The sequence below is a fragment of the Rhinopithecus roxellana genome, chromosome 21 (assembly GCF_007565055.1).
Source record: "Rhinopithecus roxellana isolate Shanxi Qingling chromosome 21, ASM756505v1, whole genome shotgun sequence".
NCBI classification, from domain to species: domain Eukaryota; kingdom Metazoa; phylum Chordata; class Mammalia; order Primates; family Cercopithecidae; genus Rhinopithecus; species Rhinopithecus roxellana.
The window spans coordinates 40,358,848-40,380,385 of record NC_044569.1 but is presented as its reverse complement, the minus strand read 5'-3'; positions in this window follow the sequence as shown (position 1 = coordinate 40,380,385).

Here is a 21,538-nt window from a genome sequence, read left to right as displayed (position 1 = left end):
AGAATGGCCCAGTGGATAGATTTTGTGTTCCCTGGAGCAAATTAAAACATAACTAGTCATGATCTTGGTGACATGAGTACTGTGATCTGAACACATTCATAAATTGGTCCCAAGTAAGAACATCTAGTTTGGGATTTTGAAGGGCCAGTTCTTAGTAGAGGTGAAATGAGCTAATTAGCTGAAAAATTATTCAATAAGCAAAAATTGCTTTAAAATACATAGCAGGGTTTTTATAATTATATAATTTAATTGTGAGAGGCAGGATTTCTGAGATGATGTTATGAATAGTTCAGTAAAACCTCTCCACTAGAGCGATATCAAGTATGCTGGTTAAAATTAGCAAAAACAATTATTTAAAATCTCTAAAGACTAATCAAAGAGCTTACAACAAATTGAAAATCCCTTACTCAAAAAAATCTCTGGAAACTCAGTAAGAACTGTGGGAGGCTGCAACATTCAAACTAGAGACTGTATCCATCCACCAACACCTCTCCCTTGCAGAAGAGTTTCAGTGGACCCAGTGGGTTTGGTACCCAACTGGAAGTTCCTATCCTCCTCAGCTCTGTGGGATGGAATTACTATTCTGGATGGTTTCAGCAGCCCATGAATATCAGGAGATCCCACTTTCCACATATCATTATACAGAGGACCTTTATCAAGCAGTTGGCAACAGCTGGGGGGCAACTTTTGTCACATCAACTCCTGCATTTTGGGTAGGACCCAGGCAGGACAGCTGTTGAAGAAGGCAGTCCCCCTTTCCTACACAGTTCTGAGTTGCTCCAGTGGGTGTGGCACCTAAGTGTCAGCTCCCACCTCCACCAGCTTCCTAAGGCAAAGACCATGTGGCAGATGATGAATGTCAGCAGTTTCCACCCTCTCTGGCACTGGGTTACAGAAGATCCATGCTAGCTTGTGGCCACAACCAAAGGTGATACCAACCCTTACTTCCCTCCATCCTCCTACACACACAGCCCCATCGCTCCACGGAGGACACAGGTGGGACAGCTAGTGAAAATCTAGTTCACTTCTCAGCTCTTACTCTGTTGCATAGAGGTTCTATTCAGGAGAGGATCCCAGCCAGCCTCAAAGACTGGCAACAACCTGCCTCCTTCAAGGGGCTGAATTTTAATTGTATCAAACTATGGAACAATTAAGGCCATACATAGGATGTTGTCAAAAAAAAAAAAAATAGAGTAATCAGTTAGCAATTAGTGGAGGCTACAGAGGAATGTGATATGAATAGAGAAAGACCAAAAGCTGAAAGGGAAAAGAAATAGTCAAAAAGAGCCTAGTTAAAACCACAGTCACCTCTGGTGATCAGTATTAAAGACTGTGGGTCCATGGCAGTGCCCTCTCAGAAGGGACATCATAGACTGCACCTTACAGGGGAATAGATCTCATTAAAGCAATCCAGCCAAGTCATTAAACAAACAAGGAAGCAAACGATAAGCTCCAAGCAGTGAGAGATCAGTTCCAGAGTTGCTACAATGTATTAATTTAAATGTCTAGTTATCAAAAAAACAGTAAGGAAACAGGAATCTGGATCCGTATACAGTGAGGGGAATGCAGGCAATAGGAAGGAACTTATTTAGGGGGCCTAGATGTTTAACTTACCAGACAAAGACTTCAAGACAACTACTATCAGTATGTTCAAAGAGCTAAAGAAACCCATGTTTAAAGAGTTAAAGGAATGTATGATGACAGTGTCTCATCAAATACAGAGTATCGGCAAAGGGATAGAAATTAGAAAAATGACAGAGATAAAAATTATAAAAACAAAAATTTTGTAGTTGAAAAGTGAAATTACCAAACATAAAAAACTTAGAGGGACTTAACAGTGATTTGAGCTGTCAGAAGGAAAAAACAGCAAAGATAATCAATAGAGACAATGCAATCTCAAAAACAGAAAGAAAAAAATAGAAACATGAACAGGACCTCAGAAAAAGGTGGGATATCATTAACACACCAACATATGCATAGTGGGAGTTCCAGGAAAAAAAGGAGAAAGAAAAAAGACCAGAAAATATATTTGAAGAAATCGTGTCTGAAAATTTTCTAAATTTGATGACAATCATTAATCCACACATCCAAGAAGCTCAACAAACCTCATATAGAATAAATACAAAGAGATGTTATCCTCACATCATAGTCAAAATGTTGAAATTCAAAGAGAAAATCTTGAAAGCAGCAAGGGACAAAAAGATACATCACGTTAAGGGGACCTGAACAAGGTTAACAGCTGGCCTCTCATCAGAAACCTTGAAAGCCAGAGGGCAATGAAATGACATATTTAAAGCCACAACTAGAGTGACACCACTTCATACCCATTAGAATGGCTATATTCAAAAAGGAGGAAATAACATTTTGGAAAGGATGTGAAGAATTTGAAAGCAATACATTGTTAGTGGGAATTTAAAATGGTGCAGTTATTACAGAGACTACTTCGGCAGTTCCTCAAAAAGTTAAACGTGGGGCGGAGCAAGATGGCCGAATAGGAACAGCTCCAGTCTCCAACTCCCAGCGCGAGCGACACAGAAGACCGGTGATTTCTGCATTTTCAACTGAGGTACTGGGGTCATCTCACTAGGGAGTGCCGGACAATCGGTGCTGGTCAGCTGCTGCAGCCTGACCAGCGAGAGCTGAAGCAGGGCAAGGCATCGCCTCACCTGGAAGTGCAAGGGGGAAGGGGATCCGTTTACCTAGCCAGGGGAACTGAGACACACAACACCTGGAAAATCGGGTAACTCCCACCCCAATACGGCGCTGTAAGCATACAGGCACACCAGGAGAATATATCCCACACCTGGCCGGGAGGGTCCCACGCCCACGAAGCCTCCCTCACTGCTTCACAGCAGTCTGCCGCGATCTATCCGCAAGGCAGCAGCGAGGCTGGGGGAGGGGCGCCCGCCATTGCTGAGGCTTAAGTAGGTAAACAAAGCCTCTGGGAAGCTCGAACTGGGTGGAGCTCACAGCAGCTCAAGGAAGCCTGCCTGTCTCTGTAGTCTCCACCTCTGGGGACAGCGCACAGCTGAAGACCAACAGGGGAAGTAGCGGGAGCCGGTGCAGACGCGAACGACTCTGTCTGACAGCTTTGGGGAGAGCCGTGGATCTCCCAACGCGGAGGTTGAGATCTGAGAACGGACAGACTGCCTGCTCAGGTGTGTCCCTGACCCCTGAGTAGCCTAGCTGGGAGAAATCCCCCACTAGGGGCAGTCTGACACCCCACACCTCACAGGGTGGAGTACACCCCTGAGAGGAAATTTCCAAAGGAAGAATCAGACAGGTACACTCGCTGTTCAGCAATATTCTATCTTCGGCAACCTCTGCTGCTGATACCCAGGCAAACAGGGTCTGGAGTGGACCTCAAGCAATCTCCAACAGACCAACAGAGAGTCCTTCTGACTGTCAGAAGGAAAACTATCAAACAGGAAGGACACCTATACCAAAACCCCATCAGTACGTCACCACCATCAAAGACCAGAGACAGATAAAACCACAAAGATGGGGAAGAAGCAGGGCAGAAAAGCTGGAAATTCAAAAAATAAGAGCGCATCTCCCCCTGCAAAGGAGCGCAGCCCATCGCCAGCAACGGATCAAAGCTGGTCAGAGAATGACTTGGACGAGAGGAGAGAAGAAGGCTTCAGTCCATCAAACTTATCAGAGCTAAAGGAGGAATTATGTACCCAGCGCAAAGAAACTAAAAATCTTGAAAAAAGAGTGGAAGAATTGACAGCTAGACTCATTAATGCAGAGAAGATCATAAACGAAATGACAGAGATGAAAACCATGACACGAGAAATACGTGACAAATGCACAAGCTTCAGTAACCGACTCGATCAACTGGAAGAAAGAGTATCAGCGATTGAAGATCAAATGAATGAAATGAAGCGAGAAGAGAAACCAAAAGAAAAAAGAAGAAAAAGAAATGAGCAAAGCCTGCAAGAAGTATGGGATTACGTAAAAAGACCAAATCTACGTCTGATTGGGGTGCCTGAAAGTGAGGGGGAAAATGGAACCAAGTTGGAAAACACTCTTCAGGATATCATCCAGGAGAACTTCCCCAACCTAGTAGGGCAGGCCACCATTCAAATTCAGGAAATACAGAGAACGCCACAAAGATACTCCTCGAGAAGAGCAACTCCAAGACACATAATTGCCAGATTCACCAAAGTTGAAATGAAGGAAAAAATCTTAAGGGCAGCCAGAGAGAAAGGTCGGGTCACCCACAAAGGGAAGCCCATCAGACTAACAGCAGATCTCTCGGCAGAAACTCTACAAGCCAGAAGAGAGTGGGGGCCAATATTCAACGTTCTTAAAAAAAGAATTTTAAACCCAGAATTTCATATCCAGCCAAACTAAGTTTCATAAGTGAAGGAGAAATAAAATCCTTTACAGATAAGCAAATGCTTAGAGATTTTGTCACCACCAGGCCTGCCTTACAAGAGACCCTGAAGGAAGCCCTAAACATGGAAAGGAACAACCGGTACCAGCCATCGCAAAAACATGCCAAAATGTAAAGACCATCGAGGCTAGGAAGAAACTGCATCAACTAACGAGCAAAATAACCAGTTAATATCATAACGGCAGGATCAAGTTCACACATAACAATATTAACCTTAAATGTTAATGGACTAAATGCTCCAATTAAAAGACACAGACTGGCAAACTGGATAAAGAGTCAAGACCCATCAGTCTGCTGTATTCAGGAGACCCATCTCACATGCAGAGACATACATAGGCTCAAAATAAAGGGATGGAGGAAGATCTACCAGGCAAATGGAGAACAAAAAAAAGCAGGGGTTGCAATCCTTGTCTCTGATAAAACAGACTTTAAACCATCAAAGATCAAAAGAGACAAAGAAGGCCATTACATAATGGTACGGGGATCAATTCAACAGGAAGAGCTAACTCTCCTAAATATATATGCACCCAATACAGGAGCACCCAGATTCATAAAGCAAGTCCTTAGAGACTTACAAAGAGACTTAGACTCCCATACAATAATAATGGGAGACTTCAACACTCCGCTGTCAACATTAGACAGATCAACGAGACAGAAAGTTAACAAGGATATCCAGGAATTGAACTCATCTCTGCACCAAGCAGACCTCATAGACATCTATAGAACTCTCCACCCCAAATCAACAGAATATACATTCTTCTCAGCACCACATCGCACTTATTCCAAAATTGACCACATAATTGGAAGTAAAGCACTCCTCAGCAAATGTAAAAGAACAGAAATTATAACAAACTGTCTCTCAGACCACAGTGCAATCAAACTAGAACTCAGGACTAAGAAACTCAATCAAAACTGCTCAACTACATGGAAACTGAACAACCTGCTCCTGAATGACTACTGGGTACATAACGAAATGAAAGCGGAAATAAAGATGTTCTTTGAAACCAATGAGAACAAAGATACAACATACCAGAATCTCTGGGACACATTTAAAGCAGTGTGTAGAGGGAAATTTATAGCACTAAATGCCCACAAGAGAAAGCAGGAAAGATCTAAAATTGACACTCTAACATCACAATTAAAAGAACTAGAGAGGCAAGAGCAAACACATTCAAAAGCTAGCAGAAGGCAAGAAATAACTAAGATCAGAGCCGAACTGAAGGAGATAGAGACACAAAAAACCCTCCAAAAAATCAATGAATCCAGGAGTTGGTTTTTCGAAAAGATCAACAAAATTGACAGACCGCTAGCAAGGCTAATAAAGAAGAAAAGAGAGAGGAATCAAATAGATGCAATAAAAAATGATAAAGGGGATATCACCACTGACCCCACAGAAATACAAACTACCATCAGAGAATACTATAAACGCCTCTACGCAAATCAACTAGAAAATCTAGAAGAAATGGATAATTTCCTGGACACTTACACTCTCCCAAGGCTAAACCAGGAAGAAGTTGAATCCCTGAATAGACCAATAGCAGGCTCTGAAATTGAGGCAACAATTAATAGCCTACCCACCAAAAAAAGTCCAGGACCAGATGGATTCACAGCTGAATTCTACCAGAGGTACAAGGAGGAGCTGGTACCATTCATTCTGAAACTATTCCAATCAATAGAAAAAGAGGGAATCCTCCCTAACTCATTTTATGAGGCCAACATCATCCTGATACCAAAGCCTGGCAGAGACACAACAAAAAAAGAGAATTTTAGACCAATATCCCTGATGAACATTGATGCAAAAATTCTCAATAAAATACTGGCAAACCGGATTCAGCAGCACATCAAAAAGCTTATCCACCATGATCAAGTGGGCTTCATCCCTGGGATGCATGTATGGTTCAACATTCGCAAATCAATAAACGTAATCCAGCATATAAACAGAACCAAATACAAGAACCACATGATTGTCTCAATAGATGCAGAAAAGGCTTTTGACAAAATTCAACAGCCCTTCATGCTAAAAACGCTCAATAAATTCGGTATTGATGGAACGTACCTCAAAATAATAAGAGCTATTTATGACAAACCCACAGCTAATATCATACTGAATGGGCAAAAACTGGAAAAATTCCCTTTGAAAACTGGCACAAGACAGGGATGCCCTCTCTCACCACTCCTATTCAACATAGTGGTGGAAGTTCTGGCTAGGGCAATCAGGCAAGAGAAAGAAATCAAGGGTATCCAGTTAGGAAAAGAAGAAGTCAAATTGTCCCTGTTTGCAGATGACATGATTGTATATTTAGAAAACCCCATCGTCTCAGCCCAAAATCTCCTTAAGCTGATAAGCAACTTCAGCAAAGTCTCAGGATACAAAATTAATGTGCAAAAATCACAAGCATTCTTATACACCAGTAACAGACAAGCAGAGAGCCAAATCAGGAATGAACTTCCATTCACAATTGCTTCAAAGAGAATAAAATACCTAGGAATCCAACTTACAAGGGATGTAAAGGACCTCTTCAAGGAGAACTACAAACCACTGCTCAGTGAAATCAAAGAGGACACAAACAAATGGAAGAACATACCATGCTCATGGATAGGAAGAATCAATATCGTGAAAATGGCCATACTCCCCAAGGTTATTTATAGATTCAATGCCATCCCCATCAAGCTACCAATGACTTTCTTCACAGAATTGGAAAAAACTGCTTTAAAGTTCATATGGAACCAAAAAAGAGCCCGCGTTGCCAAGACAATCCTAAGTCAAAAGGACAAAGCTGGAGGCGTCACGCTACCTGACTTCAAACTATACTACAAGGCTACAGTAACCAAAACAGCATGGTACTGGTACCAAAACAGAGATATAGACCAATGGAACAGAACAGAGTCCTCAGAAATAATACCGCACATCTACAGCCATCTGATCTTTGACAAACCTGAGAGAAACAAGAAATGGGGAAAGGATTCCCTATTTAATAAATGGTGCTGGGAAAATTGGTTAGCCATAAGTAGAAAGCTGAAACTGGATCCTTTCCTTACCCCTTATACGAAGATTAATTCAAGATGGATTAGAGACTTAAATGTTAGACCTAATACCATAAAAACCCTAGAAGAAAATCTAGGTAGTACCATTCAGGACATAGGCATGGGCAAGGACTTCATGTCTAAAACACCAAAAGCAACGGCAGCAAAAGCCAAAATTGACAAATGGGATCTAATTAAACTAAAGAGCTTTTGCACAGCAAAAGAAACTACCATCAGAGTGAACAGGCAACCTACAGAATGGGAGAAAATTTTTGCAACCTACTCATCTGACAAAGGGCTAATATCCAGAATCTACAAAGAACTCAAACAAATATACGAGAAAAAAACAAACAACCCCGTCAAAAAGTGGGGAAAGGATATGAACAGACATTTCTCAAAAGAAGATATTCATACAGCCAACAGACACATGAAAAAATGCTCATCATCACTCGCCATCAGAGAAATGCAAATCAAAACCACAATGAGATACCATCTCACACCAGTTAGAATGGCAATCATTAAGAAGTCAGGAAACAACAGGTGTTGGAGAGGATGTGGAGAAATAGGAACACTTTTACACTGTTGGTGGGATTGTAAACTAGTTCAACCATTATGGAAAACAGTATGACAATTCCTCAAGGATCTAGAACTAGATGTACCATATGACCCAGCCATCCCACTACTGGGTATATACCCAAAGGATTATAAATTATTCTACTACAAAGACACATGTACACGTATGTTTATTGCGGCACTATTCACAATAGCAAAGATTTGGAATCAACCCAAATGTCCATCTGTGACAGACTGGATTAAGAAAATGTGGCACATATACACCATGGAATACTATGCAGCCATAAAAAAGGATGAGTTTGCGTCCTTTGTAGGGACATGGATGCAGCTGGAAACCATCATTCTTAGCAAACTATCACAAGAAGAGAAAACCAAACACCGCATGTTCTCACTCATAGGTGGGAACTGAACAATGAGATCACTTGGACTCGGGAAGGGGAACATCTCGCACTGGGGCCTATCATGGGGAGGGGGGAGGGGGGAGGAGGGAGGGATTGCATTGGGGAGTTATACATGATATAAATGATGAATTGATGGGTGCTGACGAGTTGATGGGTGCAGCACACCAACATGGCATAAGTATACATATGTAACAAACCTGCACGTTATGCACATGTACCCTAGAACTTAAAGTATAATTAAAAAAAAAAAAAGACATCAAAAAAATAAATAAATAAAAATAAAAATAAAAATAAAAAATAAAAAAATAAAATAATAAAAAAAAAGTTAAACGTTGAATTACTATATGACCCAGCAATTCCACTCCTAGGTACATGTGCAAGAGAACTGAAAACATATCTACACGAAACTTCTGTGTATGTGTTTATAGCAGCATTAATCAAAATATCCAAAAAGTGGAAACAACTCAAATCTCCAAAAACTGATGAATAGGTAAATAAAATATGATATATTCATAGATAGACTATTTAGTCATAAAAAGAAATGAAATACTGATACATAATACAACATGGGTGAACCTTAAAACATTATGCCAAGTGAAAGTAGACAGACAAAAATCCACACATTATATGATTCTATTTATATGAAATGCTCAGAATAAGCAAATGCATAGAACCAGAAAATGGATGCCAAAGGTCAGGGGGTGGGAGGAATGAATAATGATTGCTAATGGATATAGGGTTTCTTTGTGAGGTAATTAAACTGTTCTGAAGTTAGATAGTGATGATGGTTACACAACTTTGTGGATTTAGTAAAAACCATATAACATGCTTTAAAGGAGAGAATTTTATAGCTTCTGAATTATACCTCAATTTTTTCAAATGAAGGCAAACTAAATACACTTCCGTATACACAAAAACCGAGATAGTCTGTTGCTCACAGACTCACCTTAGAAGAAATACTAAAGGAAAGTCTTCAGGCTGAAGAAAACAGATAACAAGCCGTAACTTAAATCCACACATATAAAACAAAAAGAATGCCGAGAAAGGTATTTCTGTAGATAATTATAAAAGACAATGTAATTGCGCATCTCTTCCCTTTTCTTCTCTTAACTAACTTAAAAAGCAATTCCACAAAACAATATGTATGTAATTGCATTGTGGGGTCTATAACACATAGAAATGAAACATATTTGACAATAGCAGCACAAAATAGGAAAGAAGAAAATTGTACTGGGATAAGAAAATGACACAGTATGATAACTCAAAGCCGTAAGAAGAAAGGAAGAGACCCAGAAATAGTAAATAAGAAGGTTAATGTAGCAAGCTTTATAAATATATATTTGTCTTACTTTCTTCTCTCAGCTTCTTTAATTTAGTTGTTGTTCTCCTTAACCACATAAGAACAAAAAGGTATTCCAATCTATTCCTGGAATTGTCATGACCATGGTACCTGCTACACCTGAGAAAACCTACCATTTGCATAAGGTCTTATAAAATATATTCACAGAAAAGTGTACAACATAGATATTATGTCTTGTCCCACATTATTTACCCAATTCTTAATTAGTAAGAGTAATCAAATAAAAATACCAGGTAATTACCAATATGAATAGCCTTAGAATGATAGTGATTTGGTAAGCATTAAAGCAAAACCCAACCAGTTTGGGGTAAAAATATGCCCCATTTCTCAAAAAAAATTCTTCTGGTATTTTCCCACACATGTATATCATTTAAGGATATAAGAAGCTCTCCGATGGAGCAAATGAGCTTTCTCAATGGAAAATGGAGAATGCCATGACTATCACCAAGCAGATATTCTTCCAAGATCTGGTTTTTGTAACAGTGCACTACATATTCCCTGTTATCAAAATCTGCCACATTGTGTCTTCAATGATTTTGACTTTCTTAGCTTTCTCTTGATATTATAGCATATCAATGACAGTTTACGCTATTCATGGTTTAATAAATAACTAAAATATAAACTCTCCAGAGTTCCAAAAGTGAGAAAAAAAAAACACTGCTTAAATTAAAATTGCTCACCTCTCAAACCAAATCTCATCACCGATGAGGATTACATAAATATACATTTGTTAATCCAGCATTTCACAGTACAATATGTTGAGAAATTTGCATGCACATTTCACTAATTAGGATTTATCGCTATGATTTAAAATGAGTCCTCGTACAAGTTGCATGACCAGCCAAGATTAACAGGAAATGGTATGTGGAAAGCAGCATAATTGTCATCTATTAATTATTGGCAAGCTAGAGATTCACAGTGATCCATACACTAAAACAAGAGTGAGAAAACTTGAAAATGTTGGCTTTTGATGTGTCTCAAACTGTTTATTCTGAGGCCTGTTTATTTTGGGGCCTAGCATCCAAAAGAGAGAATAGCTTTGGTGATTAATTCCTTGAGATGCATGTGAGACGTTTGTTAAATTATCATCAAGGAGATTTAGAAGATTCCTAACATAGAGTATTAAAGTTGCGTGCAGCCATATTGCAAAAATCTATCACCAATATTAGCCACAGGGACCTGCTCTTTGATAGGCTCATCAGACTTCAATCTCACCTTTTCAGAAACAAATCATGGCAGAGCCTACACGTGCTGACAGTAACAGCACAAAGGAGGTGGACAGGAGCAAAGCTTCACCGGAGTAATAACATGACACCAGATGGCTGATTGTCTCTTCCAGAGTGTTACCCTCTAAGTCCATCCTAGGACAAGCAATGTGCTCCTTGCTTCTTTGCGCTGGTACTGATTGGCATAAGTCACCTTGAGTCTTCTAAATAGAAGATTTAGAAAACTACTTAATGTCCCCTGAATGGAAATAATCAGGTTTAATCATTTCCCCTTTCTCATACATTTTTTTAATCTATAATACTTTAAAATGTCCCAAAGAGAAAGAGTAAGAATAACTGCACATGTACTAACATTTTTTCTCAAGCCCCTTAAGTGCTTTATTTATACTGCATATATTACATGTATTATCTTTGTTAATATTCAAAACAATCATCAGGGATAAGTACTCCTATTTTCTTTCTTCCTTTTTTTTTTTTTTCTATGAAGGAAGGCCAAGTGACTTATCAAAAGCCATGTAGCTAGTAAGTGGTGGAACCAAGATTCTCAAACTCAGGCCACCTGGCTCCACTGTCTTCACTCTGCCTTTTCTGCTATTCTCTCCCCAGAATACATTATCATCATGCATTTAACTGATACACAGCATGTCTAAAGAAAACAAATACAAACACAAAGATACATAAAATAAAAGATATGAAATAAAGATGGCCGAATAGGAACAACTCCAGTCTCCAACTCTCAGCGCGAGCGACACAGAAGACCGGTGATTTCTGCATTTTCAACTGAGGTACTGGGGTCATCTCACTAGGGAGTGCCGGACAATCGGTGCTGGTCAGCTGCTGCAGCCTGACCAGCGAGAGCTGAAGCAGGGCGAGGCATCGCCTCACCTGGAAGCGCAAGGGGGAAGGGGATCCGTTTTCCTAGCCAGGGGAACTGAGACACACAACACCTGGAAAATCGGGTAACTCCCACCCCAATACTGCGCTGTAAGCATACAGGCATTCCAGGAGAATATATCCCACACCTGGCCGGGAGGGTCCCACGCCCACGAAGCCTCCCTCACTGCTAACACAGCAGTCTGCCGCGATCTATCCGCAAGGCAGCAGCGAGGCTGGGGGAGGGGCGCCCGCCATTGCTGAGGCTTAAGTAGGTAAACAAAGCCGCTGGGAAGCTCGAACTGGGTGGAGCTCACAGCAGCTCAAGGAAGCCTGCCTGTCTCTGTAGTCTCCACCTCTGGGGACAGCGCACAGCTGAAGACCAACAGGGGAAGTAGCGGGAGCCGGTGCAGACGCGAACGACTCTGTCTGACAGCTTTGGGGAGAGCCGCGGATCTCCCAACGCGGAGGTTGAGATCTGAGAACGGACAGACTGCCTGCTCAGGTGTGTCCCTGACCCCTGAGTAGCCTAGCTGGGAGAAATCCCCCACTAGGGGCAGTCTGACACCCCACACCTCACAGGGTGGAGTACACCCCTGAGAGGACACTTCCAAAGGAAGAATCAGACAGGTACACTCGCTGTTCAGCAATATTCTATCTTCGGCAACCTCTGCTGCTGATACCCAGGCAAACAGGGTCTGGAGTGGACCTCAAGCAATCTCCAACAGACCAACAGAGAGTCCTTCTGACTGTCAGAAGGAAAACTATCAAACAGGAAGGACACCTATACCAAAACCCCATCAGTTCGTCACCACCATCAAAGACCAGAGACAGATAAAACCACAAAGATGGGGAAGAAGCAGGGCAGAAAAGCTGGAAATTCAAAAAATAAGAGCGCATCTCCCCCTGCAAAGGAGCGCAGCCCATCACCAGCAACGGATCAAAGCTGGTCAGAGAATGACTTGGACGAGAGGAGAGAAGAAGGCTTCAGTCCATCAAACTTATCAGAGCTAAAGGAGGAATTACGTACCCAGCGCAAAGAAACTAAAAATCTTGAAAAAAGAGTGGAAGAATTGACAGCTAGACTCATTAATGCAGAGAAGATCATAAACGAAATGACAGAGATGAAAACCATGACACGAGAAATACGTGACAAATGCACAAGCTTCAGTAACCGACTCGATCAACTGGAAGAAAGAGTATCAGCGATTGAAGATCAAATGAATGAAATGAAGCGAGAAGAGAAACCAAAAGAAAAAAGAAGAAAAAGAAATGAGCAAAGCCTGCAAGAAGTATGGGATTACGTAAAAAGACCAAATCTACGTCTGATTGGGGTGCCTGAAAGTGAGGGGGAAAATGGAACCAAGTTGGAAAACACTCTTCAGGATATCATCCAGGAGAACTTCCCCAACCTAGTAGGGCAGGCCAACATTCAAATTCAGGAAATACAGAGAACGCCACAAAGATACTCCTCCAGAAGAGCAACTCCAAGACACATCATTGCCAGATTCACCAAAGTTGAAATGAAGGAAAAAATCTTAAGGGCAGCCAGAGAGAAAGGTCGGGTCACCCACAAAGGGAAGCCCATCAGACTAACAGCAGATCTCTCGGCAGAAACTCTACAAGCCAGAAGAGAGTGGGGGCCAATATTCAACGTTCTTAAAGAAAAGAATTTTAAACCCAGAATTTCATATCCAGCCAAACTAAGTTTCATAAGTGAAGGAGAAATAAAATCCTTTACAGATAAGCAAATGCTTAGAGATTTTGTCACCACCAGGCCTGCCTTACAAGAGACCCTGAAGGAAGCCCTAAACATGGAAAGGAACAACCGGTACCAGCCATCGCAAAAACTTGGCAAAATGTAAAGACCATCGAGGCTAGGAAGAAACTGCATCAACTAACGAGCAAAATAACCAGTTAATATCATAATGGCAGGATCAAGTTCACACATAACAATATTAACCTTAAATGTTAATGGACTAAATGCTCCAATTAAAAGACACAGACTGGCAAACTGGATAAAGAGTCAAGACCCATCAGTCTGCTGTATTCAGGAGACCCATCTCACATGCAGAGACATACATAGGCTCAAAATAAAGGGATGGAGGAAGATCTACCAAGCAAATGGAGAACAAAAAAAAGCAGGGGTTGCAATCCTAGTCTCTGATAAAACAGACTTTAAACCATCAAAGATCAAAAGAGACAAAGAAGGCCATTACATAATGGTAAAGGGATCAATTCAACAGGAAGAGCTAACTCTCCTAAATATATATGCACCCAATACAGGAGCACCCAGATTCATAAAGCAAGTCCTTAGAGACTTACAAAGAGACTTAGACTCCCATACAATAATAATGGGAGACTTCAACACTCCGCTGTCAACATTAGACAGATCAACGAGACAGAAAGTTAACAAGGATATCCAGGAATTGAACTCATCTCTGCACCAAGCGGACCTAATAGACATCTACAGAACTCTCCACCCCAAATCAACAGAATATACATTCTTCTCAGCACCACATCGCACTTATTCCAAAATTGACCACATAATTGGAAGTAAAGTACTCCTCAGCAAATGTAAAAGAACAGAAATTATAACAAACTGTCTCTCAGACCACAGTGCAATCAAACTAGAACTCAGGACTAAGAAACTCAATCAAAACCGCTCAACTACATGGAAACTGAACAACCTGCTCCTGAATGACTACTGGGTACATAACGAAATGAAAGCGGAAATAAAGATGTTCTTTGAAACCAATGAGAACAAAGATACAACATACCAGAATCTCTGGGACACATTTAAAGCAGTGTGTAGAGGGAAATTTATAGCACTAAATGCCCACAAGAGAAAGCAGGAAAGATCTAAAATTGACACTCTAACATCACAATTAAAAGAACTAGAGAGGCAAGAGCAATCACATTCAAAAGCTAGCAGAAGGCAAGAAATAACTAAGATCAGAGCAGAACTGAAGGAGATAGAGACACAAAAAACCCTCCAAAAAATCAATGAATCCAGGAGTTGGTTTTTTGAAAAGATCAACAAAATTGACAGACCGCTAGCAAGGCTAATAAAGAAAAAAAGAGAGAGGAATCAAATAGATGCAATAAAAAATGATAAAGGGGATATCACCACTGACCCCACAGAAATACAAACTACCATCAGAGAATACTATAAACGCCTCTACGCAAATCAACTAGAAAATCTAGAAGAAATGGATAATTTCCTGGACACTTACACTCTCCCAAGGCTAAACCAGGAAGAAGTTGAATCCCTGAATAGACCAATAGCAGGCTCTGAAATTGAGGCAACAATTAATAGCCTACCCACCAAAAAAAGTCCAGGACCAGATGGATTCACAGCTGAATTCTACCAGAGGTACAAGGAGGAGCTGGTACCATTCCTTCTGAAACTATTCCAATCAATAGAAAAAGAGGGAATCCTCCCTAACTCATTTTATGAGGCCAACATCATCCTGATACCAAAGCCTGGCAGAGACACAACAAAAAAAGAGAATTTTAGACCAATATCCCTGATGAACATTGATGCAAAAATCCTCAATAAAATACTGGCAAACCGGATTCAGCAGCACATCAAAAAGCTTATCCACCATGATCAAGTGGGCTTCATCCCTGGGATGCAAGGCTGGTTCAACATTCGCAAATCAATAAACGTAATCCAGCATATAAACAGAACCAAAGACAAGAACCACATGATTGTCTCAATAGATGCAGAAAAGGCTTTTGACAAAATTCAACAGCCCTTCATGCTAAAAACGCTCAATAAATTCGGTATTGATGGAACATACCTCAAAATAATAAGAGCTATTTATGACAAACCCACAGCTAATATCATACTGAATGGGCAAAAACTGGAAAAATTCCCTTTGAAAACTGGCACAAGACAGGGATGCCCTCTCTCACCACTCCTATTCAACATAGTGTTGGAAGTTCTGGCTAGAGCAGTCAGGCAAGAGAAAGAAATCAAGGGTATCCAGTTAGGAAAAGAAGAAGTCAAATTGTCCCTGTTTGCAGATGACATGATTGTATATTTAGAAAACCCCATCGTCTCAGCCCAAAATCTCCTTAAGCTGATAAGCAACTTCAGCAAAGTCTCAGGATACAAAATCAATGTGCAAAAATCACAAGCATTCTTATACACCAGTAACAGACAAACAGAGAGCCAAATCAGGAATGAACTCCCATTCACAATAGCTTCAAAGAGAATAAAATACCTAGGAATCCAGCTTACAAGGGATGTAAAGGACCTCTTCAAGGAGAACTACAAACCACTGCTCAGTGAAATCAAAGAGGACACAAACAAATGGAAGAACATACCATGCTCATGGATAGGAAGAATCAATATCGTGAAAATGGCCATACTCCCCAAGGTTATTTATAGATTCAATGCCATCCCCATCAAGCTACCAATGACTTTCTTCACAGAATTGGAAAAAACTGCTTTAAAGTTCATATGGAACCAAAAAAGAGCCCGCATTGCCAAGACAATCCTAAGTCAAAAGGACAAAGCTGGAGGCGTCACGCTACCTGACTTCAAACTATACTACAAGGCTACAGTAACCAAAACAGCATGGTACTGGTACCAAAACAGAGATATAGACCAATGGAACAGAACAGAGTCCTCAGAAATAATACCGCACATCTACAGCCATCTGATCTTTGACAAACCTGAGAGAAACAAGAAATGGGGAAAGGATTCCCTATTTAATAAATGGTGCTGGGAAAATTGGTTAGCCATAAGTAGAAAGCTGAAACTGGATCCTTTCCTTACCCCTTATACGAAGATTAATTCAAGATGGATTAGAGACTTAAATGTTAGACCTAATACCATAAAAACCCTAGAAGAAAATCTAGGTAGTACCATTCAGGACATAGGCATGGGCAAGGACTTCATGTCTAAAACACCAAAAGCAACGGCAGCAAAAGCCAAAATTGACAAATGGGATCTAATTAAACTAAAGAGCTTTTGCACAGCAAAAGAAACTACCATCAGAGTGAACAGGCAACCTACAGAATGGGAGAAAATTTTTGCAACCTACTCATCTGACAAAGGGCTAATATCCAGAATCTACAAAGAACTCAAACAAATATACGAGAAAAAAACAAACAACCCCATCAAAAAGTGGGGAAAGGATATGAACAGACATTTCTCAAAAGAAGATATTCATACAGCCAACAGACACATGAAAAAATGCTCATCATCACTGGCCATCAGAGAAATGCAAATCAAAACCACAATGAGATACCATCTCACACCAGTTAGAATGGCAATCATTAAGAAGTCAGGAAACAACAGGTGTTGGAGAGGATGTGGAGAAATAGGAACACTTTTACACTGTTGGTGGGATTGTAAACTAGTTCAACCATTATGGAAAACAGTATGGCAATTCCTCAAGGATCTAGAACTAGATGTACCATATGACCCAGCCATCCCACTACTGGGTATATACCCAAAGGATTATAAATTAGTCTACTACAAAGACACATGTACACGTATGTTTATTGCGGCACTATTCACAATAGCAAAGACTTGGAATCAACCCAAATGTCCATCTGTGACAGACTGGATTAAGAAAATGTGGCACATATACACCATGGAATACTATGCAGCCATCAAAAAGGATGAGTTTGCGTCCTTTGTAGGGACATGGATGCAGCTGGAAACCATCATTCTTAGCAAACTATCACAAGAAGAGAAAACCAAACACCGCATGTTCTCACTCATAGGTGGGAACTGAACAATGAGATCACTTGGACTCGGGAAGGGGAACATCACACACTGGGGTCTATCATGGGGAGGGGGGAGGGGGGAGGAGGGAGGGATTGCATTGGGGAGTTATACATGATATAAATGATGAATTGATGGGTGCTGACGAGTTGATGGGTGCAGCACACCAACATGGCATAAGTATACATATGTAACAAACCTGCACGTTATGCACATGTACCCTAGAACTTAAAGTATAATAAAAAAAAAAAAAAAAAAAAGATATGAAATAGTAAAAGTAGAAGAGGAAACACATGAGTCTGAGAAATAAATTTTAGAAATGCATACTACAAAGAATTACAGCAATAAGTGTATGTAAAATTATATATTTATATAAAATGAATGCTATTTAATGTTAAAAGAGTTCAAAGAACAAATGTTCAAATTAATATCACTGTGTTTCTTAAACTGAATTGCTGTGTTCACTTTTTATGTCCCTCTATTCAACAAATATTTAGTAATGTGCAATATACAGTGCTGGGAAATGGGGACCCATCACACTTCATCCTCATAAAGCTCACCACCAGCGTGGAAGTCAATCAAACAGCTACACTAAGGTGGAGTGTGAATGACTGAGGAAGTACTGGAGACTCCTGGAAAAAAGCAGGCTCCTAACATCCATTCCACATGGTCAGGGAAAGTTTCCCAAAGGAAGCAAAGCACAAGCAAGATCTGAGGTTGAAGCTGAGTTGGTCAAGTGTGGAGGAGAAGTTCAGAAAAAAAAGGATGCAGCCTTTGCAAAGGGTCAGACGCAAAAGAGTAACTAGCATACATCCACCAAGGAACTAGAAAAAGTTCATCATGGTCACTTGACACACATGTACTTTTCTATCCTCATCTTGACTATTTTCCATCTTCAAGGGAGCACAACATGAGGAAAGAGCCCCAGATTTGGAGCCAGACAGGTTCAAATTAACATTTTTGTTCTGCCACTTGCAGTCTGATCTTAAAAAAGTTGCCCATCCTCCCTAAGCTTCAGGCTTATTTTCAGCAATATAATAACAACATCTAAATTGAGCCATTCTCATTAAGATGTCTATGATTTGGCCAGGCATGATGGCTCATGCCTGTAATCCCAACAGTTTGGGAGGCCAAGACAGGCAGATCACTTGAGGTCAGGAGTTCGAGACCAGCCTGGCCAACATGGCAAAACCCCATCTCTACTAAAAATACAAAAATTAGCCCAGCATCATGGTGTGCACCTGTAATCTCAGCCATTTGGGAGGCTGAGGCAGGAGAACTGCTTGAACCCAGGAGGTAGAGGTTGCAGTGAGCCAAGATCATGCCACTACACTCCAGCCTGGGCAACAGAGCAAGACTCCATCTCAAAAAAATAAAATAAAATGTCGATTATTTCACTTACAAAAATGGCTTATACAGAGAGACTCAATAAATGATGGTTTGTCTTCCTGGTAAATAAGTATATATATATATGACCTCTGCCCCAAGCATTTTGTAAAAATTTGAAGTGTTTCTTGTGTTCATGATTTTATAGATTCATGGAATTTGCTTTTTATTTAACTTAATATTGTTTTTACCAACTTTGTAATTTGAATGTAGAACTGAAGGAGATTGCAGAAAATCATCTGCAGCTTCCCCAGGGTGGGGTCTTGATGACTGTCATTTGAGTAAGGAAAATTCTTCACTGGGCAAGATCATCTTGTGCATCGTAGGATGTTTTCTAACCCAGACTGGCAACCAGTGAATGTCAGGAATATCCCAAATCATTGTGACAAATAAAAATGCCCCTACAGTTTTCCAAACACTCCCTTGGAGGTCAGTATCACCTTATTTGAGAACCCAGAGATTACCCTTTTCACACATACACATATATACACATCTCTTCTACCAATGAAAAACCTGAGAACAAAAGGCTAAAGTGATCTGCCCAAGGTCAGAAATCAGCAGGACTTGATTGTATGTCTCTTGATTTTTAGTTCAGCTTTCTTCTGATTGTAATTAGTCCCACACTGCAACATTCCACTAAATTCATTTACCAAACTGTGCATATACGTTTCACTTAACAAATGCTTCATAAAACGATTTCTAAATTAGGGAAAAGGGAAGGAAAATGGGCCCTTTTGTCACTCCATCAAAAGGAGTTTAAGAACTCTAGTCCATTTTCCTTTTGGTGCATTCTGTTATTACAAAAGAGTTCCATTGAAACATACGAAGAATCTGGGAATGTTTAGAGTTACTTTTTCATCAAGAAGTAGTATTATACATAATATGTTCATTATCTTGCCCAAGCCATTATTGGAAATAAGACTCAATCCAGGGGTGCATCACAGTCTACATGCTTAAAAAATCACTACAAATATCATTCCTTGGCTATTTTTCAGACAAGCTTTACACACCATAGTTGTATTAACTTTAAACTATTTTACATCCTGAAGATGTGACACTTTCAGCTCTTTCTCCACATGCTGCAAGGCATGCATTGTTCTTGTTTTTCGTTTTGAGACTTACTTTTCATGTGGCATACATTTTCAGGAAATATATCTTCAGGCCTGTACTCTGGATAGAAAAGCTCCAATTGGTATCAACAGAGCTTTTGTAAACACGAATATCTGAATATTACGTGCCTGTCTTTACTCCACGGAATATTTGAATATTACGTGCATGCATTTACTTCTAATCAGAGAACCTGGGAACAGCTGCTTTTCTCCAAATCTCAAAGTCCTGAAGGACATGAGTATTCATGAGGGTCAGTGAACTACAGAATCTGTGGAGATTTTACAAAAACCGGAGGTCAGTGGTAACTTCATGAATTTAGAAAATAATTTCAAGCTATTTCCATTTCCCCTGAAGGCTGCAAAAGAGAGGAAGACTTGAGTACCAGAATGCTAGGCATGACAGCTGCCCACAATGTGACTCATAGCACACAGGAAAATGCTACTAAGCACCATGTCTTGCAAGTTTTTGCTTTATCCTAAGAGATATCCTGTCCCCTAAGAGAATTCTCAAGGCAGTGACGCTAGAAAATGGGTGATAGTTGAGATACTTTACGGCTCTCTTCCCCATCTACAATGTCCTAAAGCTATCCGCAAGAGAAAGGGACACCGCTTTGTCAGATGGATAGATTGCAAACATTTTCTCCCATTCTGTAAGTTGCCTGCTTGCTCTGATGATACTTTCTTTTGCCATGCAGAAGCTCTTTAGTTTTATTAGATCCCATTTATCAATTTTGGCTTTTGTTGCCATTGCTTTTGGTGTTTTAGTCATGAAGTCTTTGCCCATGCCTATGTCCTGAATGGTATTGCCTAGGTTTCTTCTAGGGTTTTTATGGTTTTAGTTCTTACGTTTAAGTCTCTCATGCCAGTTAGAATGGCGATCATTAAAACATCAGGAAACAACAGATGCTGGAAAGTATGTGGAGAAATAGGCAGGCTTTTACACTGTTGGTGGGAGTGTAAATTAGTTCAACCATTGTGGAAGACAGTGTGGCGATTCCTCAAGGATCCAGAACCAGAAATACCATTTGACCCAGCAATCCCATTACTGGGTATATACCCAAAGGATTATAAATCATTCTACTATAAAGACACATGCACACGTATGTTTATTGCAGCACTATTCACAATACCAAAGACTTGGAACCAACCCAAATGCCCATCAATGGCAGACTGGATAAAGAAAATGTGGCACATATACACCATGGAATACTAGGCAGCCATAAAAAAGAATGAGTTCATATTCTTTGCAGGGATATGGATGAAGCTAGAAACCGTCATTCTCAGCAAACTAACACAGGAACAGAAAACCAAACACTGCATGTTCTCACTCATAAGTGGGAGTTGAAAAATGAGAACACATGGACACAGGGGAAGGGAACATCACACACCGGGGCCTGTTGGGGGGGTGGGGGTTAGGGGAGGGATAGCATTAGGAGAA